A 13,930-nucleotide genomic window follows, 5' to 3' on the forward strand; every position below is an offset into this window, starting at 1 on the left:
CATCACTGACTCTTACGTCATCATTAACTGTATCCCTAACCCCATCACGGACAGTATTCCCATCACTGACAGTGTCCCCATCACTGACTGTATTCCAATCACTGACTGTATTCCCATCACTGACGGTATCCACATCACTGACTGTGTCCTCAACACTGAATGTATCCCCATCATTGACTGCAACTCCAACATTAACTGTATCCCTAACCCCATTGCTGACTGTATCCCCATCACTGACTGTATCACCTTTACTGACTGTATCCCCATCACTGACTGTTACCTCATCATTAACTGTATCCCTAACCCCATCACGGACTGTATCCTCATCACTGACCATGTCCCCATCACTGACTGTATCCCCTTCACTGACTGTATCCTCATCACTGACTTTATTATCATCAATGACTTTATCCCCATCACTGACTGTATCCCCTTCACTGACTGTATTCCCATCGCTGACTGTATCCCCATCTCTGACTTTATGCATGTCACTGACTGTAACCCCATCACTGACTTTATTCCCATCACTGACTGTATTCCCATCACTGATTGTATCCCCATCACTGATTGTATTCCATCACTGATTGTATCCCCATCACTGCCTTTATCACCATCACTGACTGTATCCCCATCACTGATTTTATTCCCATCACTGAGTTTATTCCCATCACCTAATGTATCCCATTACTGACTGTATTCCAATCACTGACTGTATTCCCATCACTGACCTTATCCCCATCACTGATTGTATTCCCATCTCAGACAGTATTCCCGTCACTGACTTTATACCCATCACTGACTGTATTCCAATCTCTGACATTATTCCCATCATGGACTGTATTCCCATCATTGACTTTATCCCCCTCACTGACTGTATCCACATCACTGACTGAATTCTCTTCACTGACTTTATCCACATCACTGACTGTCTTACAATAACTGACGGTATTCCAATCACTGACATTATTCCCATCATTGACTGTATCACCATCACTGACTTTTTCCCCATCACTGACTGTATCCCCATCACTGACTGTCCTCCCATCAATGACTGTATCCTCATCACTGACTGTATTCCCCTCACTGACTGTATTCCCATCACTAACTGTGACCCCATCACTAACAGTGTCCCCATCACTGACTGTATTCCCATCACTGACTTTATCCCCATCACTGACGATATTCCCATCACTGATTTTATTCCCATCACTGACTGTATTCCCATCAGTGACGTTATCCCCATCACTGACTTTATCACCATCACTGACTGTATACCCATCACTGACTGTATCCCCATCACTGACTGTATTCCCATCACTGACCTTCTCCCCATCACTGACTGTATTCCCATCATGGTTGTATTCCCATCACTGACTGTATCCCCATCACTGCCTGTATCACCATCACTGACTTTTTCGCCATCACTGACTTTATCCCAGTCAATGACTGTATTCCCATCACTGACTGTATTCTCATCACTGACTGTATCCCCATCACTGACTGTTTTCCCATCACTGACTTTATCCCCATCACTGCATGTATCCCCATCACTGACTGTATTCCCATCACTGACTTTATCCCCATCAATGACTGCATTCCCATCACTGACTGTACTCCCATCACTGACTGTATCCCCGTCATTGACTGCATTCCCATCACTGACTTTATCCCCATCACTGACTGCATTCTCATCACTCACTGTAGTCTCATCACTGACTGTATCCCCATCACTGACTGTTTTCCCATCACTGACTTTATCCCCATCACTGACTGTATCTCCATCACTGATTGTATTGTCATCACTGCATGTATCCCATCACTGAATGTATTCCCATCACTTTCTTTATCCCCATCACTGACTGTAACCCCATCACTGACTGTATTCCCATCACTGACTGTATCCACATCACTGACTGTATTCCCATCACTGACTGCATTCCCATCACTGACTGTATCCGCATCACTGACTGTATTCCCATCACTGACTTTACCCCCATCACTGACTGTGTTCCCATCACTGACATTATTCCCATCACTGACTGTATCCCCATCACTGACTTTATTCCCATCACTGACTGTACCCCATCACTGACTGTATTCCAATCACTGACTTTATCCCCATCACTGACTGTATTCCCCTAACCGACTGTACTCCCATCACATACTGTATCCCCATCACTGACTGTATCCCCATCACTGAATGTATTCCCATCACTTTCTTTATCCCCATCACTGACTGTAACCCCATCACTGACTGCATTCCCATCACTGACTGTATTCCCATCACTGACTTTATCCCCATCACTGACTGCATTCTCATCACTGACTGTATTCCCATCACTGACTGTATCCCCATCACTGACTGTATTCCCATCACTGACTTTATCCCCATCACTGACAGCATTCCCATCAATGACTTTTTCGCCATCACTGACTGTATCCCCATCACTGATTGTATTCCCATCACTGACTTTGTCCCCATCACTGACTGTTTTCCCATCACTGACTGTACACCCATCACTGACTTTACCCCCATCACTGACTTTATCCCCATCACTGACTATATTCCCATCACTGACTGTATCCTCTTCACTGACAGTATTCCCGTCACTGACTGTATTCACATCACTGACTTTATACCATCACTGACTATATTCCCATCACTGACTGTATCCTCTTCACTGACAGTCTACCCGTCACTGACTGTATTCACATCACTGACTTTATCCCCATCACTGACTGTATCCCCGTCACTGACTGTATCCCCATCACTGACTTTATCCCCATCACTGACTTTATCCCCATCCCTGACTATATTTCCATCACTGACTGTATCCCCATCACTGACTGTATCCCCATCACTGACTGTATCCCCATCACTGACTTTATCCCCATCCCTGACTATATTTCCATCACTGACTGTATCCCCATCACTGACTGTATCCCCATCACTGACTGTATACCCATCACTGACTGTATACCCATCACTATCTTTATCCACATCACTGACGTTATCTCCATCAATGACGTTTTCGCCATCACTGACTTTATCCCTGTCACTGACTGTATTCCCATCACTGACTATATCCCCATCACTGACTGTATTCACATTTCTGACTGTATCCCCATCACTAACTGTATACCCATCACTGACTGTATTCACATCACTGACTGTATTCCCATCACTGACTTTATCCCCATCACTGACTTTATCCCAGTCACTGACTGTATTCCCATCACTGACTGTATCCCCATCACTGACTGTATGCCCATCACTGACTGTATTCACATTTCTGACTGTATCCCCATCACTGACTATATTCCCATCACTGACTGTATTCACATCACTGACTGTATTCCCATCACTGACATTATTCCCATCACTGACTGTATACCCATCACTGATTGTATCCCCACCACTGACAGTATTCCCCTCACTGACTGTATCCCCCTCACTGAATGTATTCCCATTACTGACTTTATCCCCATCCCTGACTATATTTCCATCACTGACTGTATCCCCATCACTGACTGTATCCCCATCACTGACTGTATACCCATCACTATCCTTATCCACATCACTGACGTTATCTCCATCAATCACGTTTTCGCCATCACTGACTTTATCCCTGTCACTGACTGTATTCCCATCACTGACTGTATCCCCATCACTGACTGTATTCACATTTCTGACTGTATCTCCATCACTAACTGTATACCCATCACTGACTGTATTCACATCACTGACTGTATTCCCATCACTGACTGCATTCCCATCACTGACTTTTTTGCCATCACTGACTTTATCCCAGTCACTGACTGTATTCCCATCACTGACTGTATCCCCATCACTGACTGTATGCCCATCACTGACTGTATTCACATTTCTGACTGTATCCCCATCACTGACTTTACCCCATCACTGACTTTATCCCCATCACTGACTGTATCCCCATCACTGACTGTATTCCCATCACTGACTGTATCCACATCCCTGACTGTATTCACATCACTGACTGTATTCCCATCACTGACATTATTCCCATCACTGACTGTATACCCATCACTGATTGTATCCCCACCACTGACAGTATTCCCCTCACTGACTGTATCCCCCTCACTGAATGTATTCCCATCACTTTCTTTATCCCCATCACTGACTGTAACCCCATCATTGACTGTATTCCCATCACTGACTGTATTCCCATCACTGACTTTATCCCCATCACTGACTGTATCCCCATCACTGACTGTATTCCCATCACTGACTGTATCCACATCACTGACTGTATTCCAATCACTGACTTTAACCCCATCACTGACTGTATTCCCATCACTGACTGTATCCACATCACTGACTGTATTCCCATCACTGACTGCATTCCCATCACTGACTGTATCCGCATCACTGACTGTATTCCCATCACTGACTGTATCCCCATCACTGACTTTATTCCCATCACTGACTGTACCCCATCACTGACTGTATTCCAATCACTGACTTTATCCCCATCACTGACTGTATTCCCCTAACCGACTGTACTCCCATCACTTACTGTATCCCCATCACTGACTGTATCCCCATCACTGAATGTATTCCCATCACTTTCTTTATCCCCATCACTGACTGTAACCCCATCACTGACTGTATTCCCATCACTGACTGTATTCCCATCACTGACTTTATCCCCATCACTGACTGCATTCTCATCACTGACTGTATCCCCATCACTGACTGTATTCCCATCACTGAATTTATCCCCATCACTGACAGCATTCCCATCAATGACTTTTTCGCCATCACTGACTGTATCCCCATCACCGATTGTATTCCCATCACTGACTTTGTCCCCATCACTGAATGTATTCCCATCACTTTCTTTATCCCCATCACTGACTGTAACCCCATCACTGACTGTATTCCCATCACTGACTGTATTCCCATCACTGACTTTATCCCCATCACTGACTGCATTCTCATCACTGACTGTATCCCCATCACTGACTGTATTCCCATCACTGACCTTATCCCCATCACTGACTTTATCCCCATCACTGACTTTATCCCCATCCCTGACTATATTTCCATCACTGACTGTATCCCCATCACTGACTGTATCCCCATCACTGACTGTATACCCATCACTGACTTTATCCCCATCACTGACTTTATCCCCAACACTGACTATATTCCCATCACTGACTGTATCCTCTTCACTGACAGTATACCCGTCACTGACTGTATTCACATCACTGACTTTATCCCCATCACTGACTGTATCCCCGTCACTGACTGTATCCCCATCACTGACTTTATCCCCATCACTGACTTTATTCCCATCACTGACTTTATTCCCATCACTGACTGTATCCCCATCACTGACTTTATCCCCATCACTGACTTTATCCCCATCCCTGACTATATTTCCATCACTGACTGTATCCCCATCACTGACTGTATCCCCATCACTGACTGTATACCCATCACTGACTGTATTCACATTTCTGACTGTATCCCCATCACTAACTGTATACCCATCACTGACTGTATTCACAACACTGACTGTATTCCCATCACTGACTGCATTCCCATCAGTGACTTTTTTGCCATCACTGACTTTATCCCAGTCACTGACTGTATTCCCATCACTGACTGTATCCCCATCACTAACTGTATACCCATCACTGACTGTATTCACATCACTGACTGTATTCCCATCACTGACTGCATTCCCATCACTGACTTTTTTGCCATCACTGACTTTATCCCAGTCACTGACTGTATTCCCATCACTGACTGTATCCCCATCACTGACTGTATTCCAATCACTGACTTTAACCCCATCACTGACTGTATTCCCATCACTGACTGTATCCACATCACTGACTGTATTCCCATCACTGACTGCATTCCCATCACTGACTGTATCCGCATCACTGACTGTATTCCCATCACTGACTGCATTCCATCACTGACTGTATCCGCATCACTGACTGTATTTCCATCACTGACTGTACCCCATCACTGACACAGTTCCCATCACTGACTGTATTCCCATCACTGACTTTTTCGCCATCACTGACTGTATCCCATTCACTGACTGTATTCCCATCACTGACTGTATCCCCATCACTGACTGTATTCCAATCACTGACTTTAACCCCATCAATGACTGTATTCCCATCACTGACTGTATCCACATCGCTGACTGTATTCCCATCACTGACTGCATTCCCATCACTGACTGTATCCGCATCACTGACTGTATTCCCATCACTGACTGCATTCCCATCACTGACTGTATCCGCATCACTGACTGTATTCCCATCACTGACTGTACCCCATCACTGACACAGTTCCCATCACTGACTGTATTCCCATCACTGACTTTATCCCCATCACTGACTGTATTCCCCTAACTGACTGTACTCCCAACACTGACTGTATCCCCACCACTGAATGTATCCTCATCACTGAATGTATTCCCATCACTTTCTTTATCCCCATCACTGACTATATTCCCATCACTGACTGTATCCTCTTCACTGACAGTATTCCCGTCACTGACTGTATTCACATCACTGACTTTATACCATCACTGACTATATTCCCATCACTGACTGTATCCTCTTCACTGACAGTATACCCGTCACTGACTGTATTCACATCACTGACTTTATCCCCATCACTGACTGTATCCCCGTCACTGACTGTATCCCCATCACTGACTTTATCCCCATCACTGACTTTATTCCCATCACTGACTTTAACCCCATCACTGCCTTTATTCCCATCACTGACTGTAACCCCATCACTGACTTTATCCCCATCACTGACTTTATCCCCATCCCTGACTATATTTCCATCACTGACTGTATCCCCATCACTGACTGTATCCCCATCACTGACTGTATCCCCATCACTATCTTTATCCACATCACTGACGTTATCTCCATCAATGACGTTTTCGCCATCACTGACTTTATCCCAGTCACTGACTGTATTCCCATCACTGACTGTATCCCCATCACTGACTGTATTCACATTTCTGACTGTATCCCCATCACTAACTGTATACCCATCACTGACTGTATTCACATCACTGACTGTATTCCCATCACTGACTGCATTCCCATCACTGACTTTTTTGCCATCACTGACTTTATCCCAGTCACTGACTGTATTCCCATCACTGACTGTATCCCCATCACTGACTGTATGCCCATCACTGACTGTATTCACATTTCTGACTGTATCCCCATCACTAACTGTATACCCATCCTTGACTTTATCCCCATCACTGACTATATTCCCATCACTGACTGTATTCCCATCACTGACTGTATCCCCATCACTGAATGTATTCCCATCACTTTCTTTATCCCCATCACTGACTGTAACCCCATCATTGACTGTATTCCCATCACTGACTGTATTCCCATCACTGACTTTATCCCCATCACTGACTGTATCCCCATCACTGACTTTATTCCCATCACTGACTGTACCCCATCACTGACTGTATTCCAATCACTGACTTTATCCCCATCACTGACTGTATTCCCCTAACCGACTGTACTCCCATCACTTACTGTAACCCCATCACTGACTGTATCCCCATCACTGAATGTATTCCCATCACTTTCTTTATCCCCATCACTGACTGTAACCCCATCACTGACTGTATTCCCATCACTGACTGTATTCCCATCACTGACTTTATCCCCATCACTGACTGCATTCTCATCACTGACTGTATCCCCATCACTGACTGTATTCCCATCACTGACTTTATCCCCATCACTGACAGCATTCCCATCAATGACTTTTTCGCCATCACTGACTGTATCCCCATCACTGATTGTATTCCCATCACTGACTTTGTCCCCATCACTGAATGTATTCCCATCACTTTCTTTATCCCCATCACTGACTGTAACCCCATCACTGACTGTATTCCCATCACTGACTGTATTCCCATCACTGACTTTATCCCCATCACTGACTTTATCCCCATCACTGACTTTATCCCCATCCCTGACTATATTTCCATCACTGACTGTATCCCCATCACTGACTGTATCCCCATCACTGACTGTATACCCATCACTGACTTTATCCCCATCACTGACTTTATCCCCATCACTGACTATATTCCCATCACTGACTGTATCCTCTTCACTGACAGTATTCCCGTCACTGACTGTATTCACATCACTGACTTTATACCACCACTGACTATATTCCCATCACTGACTGTATCCTCTTCACTGACTGTATCCCCGTCACTGACTGTATCCCCATCACTGACTTTATCCCCATCACTGACTGTATCCCCGTCACTGACTGTATCCCCATCACTGACTTTATCCCCATCACTGACTGTATTCCCATCACTGACTTTATCCCCATCACTGACTTTATTCCCATCACTGACTGTATCCCCATCACTGACTTTATCCCCATCACTGACTTTATCCCCATCCCTGACTATATTTCCATCACGGACTGTATCCCCATCACTGACTGTATCCCCATCACTGACTGTATACCCATCACTATCCTTATCCACATCACTGACGTTATCTCCATCAATGACGTTTTCGCCATCACTGACTTTATCCCAGTCACTGACTGTATTCCCATCACTGACTGTATCCCCATCACTGACTGTATTCACATTTCTGACTGTATCCCCATCACTAACTGTATACCCATCACTGACTGTATTCACATCACTGACTGTATTCCCATCACTGACTGCATTCCCATCACTGACTTTTTTGCCATCACTGACTTTATCCCAGTCACTGACTGTATTCCCATCACTGACTGTATCCCCATCACTAACTGTATACCCATCACTGACTGTATTCACATCACTGACTGTATTCCCATCACTGACTGCATTCCCATCACTGACTTTTTTTGCCATCACTGACTTTATCCCAGTCACTGACTGTATTCCCATCACTGACTGTATCCCCATCACTGACTGTATTCCAATCACTGACTTTAACCCCATCACTGACTGTATTCCCATCACTGACTGTATCCACATCACTGACTGTATTCCCATCACTGACTGCATTCCCATCATTGACTGTATCCGCATCACTGACTGTATTCCCATCACTGACTGCATTCCCATCACTGACTGTATCCGCATCACTGACTGTATTTCCATCACTGACTGTACCCCATCACTGACACAGTTCCCATCACTGACTGTATTCCCATCACTGACTTTTTCGCCATCACTGACTGTATCCCAGTCACTGACTGTATTCCCATCACTGACTGTATCCCCATCACTGACTGTATACCCATCACTATCCTTATCCACATCACTGACGTTATCTCCATCAATGACGTTTTCGCCATCACTGACTTTATCCCTGTCACTGACTGTATTCCCATCACTGACTGTATCCCCATCACTGACTGTATTCACATTTCTGACTGTATCCCCATCACTAACTGTATACCCATCACTGACTGTATTCACATCACTGACTGTATTCCCATCACTGACTGCATTCCCATCACTGACTTTTTTGCCATCACTGACTTTATCCCAGTCACTGACTGTATTCCCATCACTGACTGTATCCCCATCACTAACTGTATACCCATCACTGACTGTATTCACATCACTGACTGTATTCCCATCACTGACTGCATTCCCATCACTGACTTTTTTGCCATCACTGACTTTATCCCAGTCACTGACTGTATTCCCATCACTGACTGTATCCCCATCACTGACTGTATTCCAATCACTGACTTTAACCCCATCACTGACTGTATCCCCATCACTGACTGTATCCACATCACTGAATGTATTCCCATCACTGACTGCATTCCCATCACTGACTGTATCCGCATCACTGACTGTATTCCCATCACTGACTGCATTCCCATCACTGACTGTATCCGCATCACTGACTGTATTTCCATCACTGACTGTACCCCATCACTGACACAGTTCCCATCACTGACTGTATTCCCATCACTGACTTTTTCGCCATCACTGACTGTATCCCAGTCACTGACTGTATTCCCATCACTGAATGTATCCCCATTACTGACTGTATTCCAATCACTGACTTTAACCCCATCAATGACTGTATTCCCATCACTGACTGTATCCACATCACTGACTGTATTCCCATCACTGACTGCATTCCCATCACTGACTGTATCCGCATCACTGACTGTATTCCCATCACTGACTGCATTCCCATCACTGACTGTATCCGCATCACTGACTGTATTCCCATCACTGACTGTACCCCATCACTGACACAGTTCCCATCACTGACTGTATTCCCATCACTGACTTTATCCCCATCACTGACTGTATTCCCCTAACTAACTGTACTCCCAACACTGACTGTATCCCCACCACTGACTGTATCCTCATCACTGAATGTATTCCCATCACTTTCTTTATCCCCATCACTGACTATATTCCCATCACTGACTGTATCCTCTTCACTGACAGTATACCCATCACTGACTGTATTCACATCACTGACTTTATCCCCATCACTGACTATATTTCCATCACTGACTGTATCCCCATCACTGACTGTATCCCCATCACTGACTGTATACCCATCACTATCCTTATCCACATCACTGACGTTATCTCCATCAATGACGTTTTCGCCATCACTGACTTTATCCCAGTCACTGACTGTATTCCCATCGCTGACTGTATCCCCATCACTGACTGTATTCACATTTCTGACTGTATCCCCATCACTAACTGTATACCCATCACTGACTGTATTCACATCACTGACTGTATCCGCATCACTGACTGTATTCCCATCACTGACTGCATTCCCATCACTGACTGTATCCGCATCACTGACTGTATTTCCATCACTGACTGTGCCCCATCACTGACACAGTTCCCATCACTGACTGTATTCCCATCACTGACTTTTTCGCCATCACTGACTGTATCCCAGTCACTGACTGTATTCCCATCACTGACTGTATCCCCATCACTGACTGTATTCCAATCACTGACTTTAACCCCATCAATGACTGTATTCCCATCACTGACTGTATCCACATCACTGACTGTATTCCCATCACTGACTGCATTCCCATCACTGACTGTATCCGCATCACTGACTGTATTCCCATCACTGACTGCATTCCCATCACTGACTGTATCTGCATCACTGACTGTATTCCCATCGCTGACTGTACCCCATCACTGACACAGTTCCCATCACTGACTGTATTCCCATCACTGACTTTATCCCCATCACTGACTGTATTCCCCTAACCGACTGTACTCCCATTACTGACTGTATCCTCATCACTGAATGTATTCCCATCACTTTCTTTATCCCCATCACTGACTGTATTCCCATCACTAACTGTACACCCATCACTAACTTTATACCCATCACTGACTATATTCCCATCACTGACTGTATCCTCTTCACTGACAGTATTCCCGTCACTGACTGTATTTACATCACAGACTTTATACCATCACAGACTGTTTTCCCATCACTGACTTTATCCACATCACTGACTGTATCCCCATCACTGACTGTATTCCCATCACTAACTGTATACCCATCACTGACTTTATCCCCATCACTGACTATATTCCCATCACTGACTGTATCCTCTTCACTGACTGTATTCCCGTCACTTACTTTATACCATCACTGACTGTATCCCAGTCACTGACTGTATTCCCATCACTGACTGTATCCCCATCACTGACTGTATTCCAATCACTGACTTTAACCCCATCAATGACTGTATTCCCATCACTGACTGTATCCACATCACTGACTGTATTCCCATCACTGACTGCATTCCCATCACTGACTGTATCCGCATCACTGACTGTATTCCCATCACTGACTGCATTCCCATCACTGACTGTATCCGCATCACTGACTGTATTCCCATCACTGACTGTACCCCATCACTGACACAGTTCCCATCACTGACTGTATTCCCATCACTGACTTTATCCCCATCACTGACTGTATTCCCCTAACCGACTGTACTCCCATCACTGACTGTATCCCCACCACTGACTGTATCCTCATCACTGAATGTATTCCCATCACTTTCTTTATCCCCATCACTGACTGTAACCCCATCACTGACTTTATCCCCATCACTGACTGCATTCCCATCAGTGACTTTTTGGCCATCACTGACTGTATCCCCATCACTGACTGTATTCCCATCACTGACTTTATCCCCATCTCAGACTGTTTCCCATCACTGACTTTATCCCCATCACTGACTGTATCCCCATCACTGACTGAATTCTCATCACTGACTGTATTCCCATCACTGACTGTATCCACATCACTGACCTTCTCCCCATCACTGACTGTATTCCCATCACTGACTGTATTCCCATTTCTGACTGTATCCCCATCACTAAATGTACACCCATCACTGACTTTATACCCATCACTGACTATATTCCCATCACTGACTGTATCCTCTTCACTGACAGTATTCCCGTCACTGACTGTATTTACATCACAGACTTTATACCATCACAGACTGTTTTCCCATCACTGACTTTATCCACATCACTGACTGTATCCCCATCACTGACTGTATTGTCATCACTGCATGTATCCCCATCACTGACTGTATTCCCATCACTGACTGTATCCACATCACTGACCTTCTCCCCATCACTGACTGTATTCCCATCACTGACTGTATCCACATCACTGACCTTCTCCCCATCACTGACTGTATTCCCATCACTGACTGTATTCCCATTTCTGACTGTATCCCCATCAGTAACTGTATACCCATCACTGACTTTATCCCCATCACTGACTATATTCCCATCACTGACTGTATCCTCTTCACTGACTGTATTCCCGTCACTGACTTTATACCATCACAGACTGTTTTCCCATCACTGACTTTATCCCCATCACTAACTGTATACCCATCACTGACTTTATCCCCATCACTGACTTTATTCCCATCACTGACTGTATCCTCTTCACTGACAGTATTCCCGTCACTGACTGTGTTCCCACCACTGACATTATTCCCATCACTGACTGTATACCCATCACTGACTGTATTCCCATCACTTTCTTTATCCCCATCACTGACTGTAACCCCATCACTGACAGTATTCCAATAACTGACTTTAACCCCATCACTGACTGTATTCCCATCACTGACTGTATTCCCATTTCTGACTGTATCCCCATCACTGACTGTATACCCATCACTGACATTATCCCCATCACTGACTTTATTCCCATCACTGACTGTATTCCCATCACTGAGTTTTTCACCATCACTGACTGTATCCCCATCACTGACTTTATCCCCGTCACACACTCTACTCCCCTCACTGACTGCATTCCCATCACTGACTGTATCCACATCATTGACCGTATACCCATCACTGACTGTATGCCCATCAATGACTGTATTCACATTTCTGACTGTATCCTCATCACTAACTGTCTCCCCATCCTTGACTTTATCCCCATCACTGACTATATTCCCATCACTGACTGTATCCCCATCACTGACTATATTCCCATCACTGACTGTATCCTCTTCACAGACAGTATTCCCGTCACTGACTGTGTTCCCACCACTGACATTATTCCCATCACTGACTGTATACCCATCACTGACTGTATTCCCATCACTTTCTTTATCCCCATCACTGACTGTAACCCCATCACTGACTGTATCCCCATCACTGTCTGTATCCCCATCACTGACTGTATTCCCATCACTGACTGTATCCCCATCACTGACTGTATTCCCATCACTGACTTTCTCCCCATCACTGACTGCATTCCCATCACTGACTTTTTCGCCATCATTGACTTTATCCCAGTCACTGACTTTATTCCCATCACTGACAGTATTCCAATA

The sequence above is a fragment of the Chiloscyllium punctatum genome, chromosome 42 (assembly GCF_047496795.1).
Source record: "Chiloscyllium punctatum isolate Juve2018m chromosome 42, sChiPun1.3, whole genome shotgun sequence".
In the NCBI taxonomy this organism is placed as follows: Eukaryota; Metazoa; Chordata; class Chondrichthyes; order Orectolobiformes; family Hemiscylliidae; genus Chiloscyllium; species Chiloscyllium punctatum.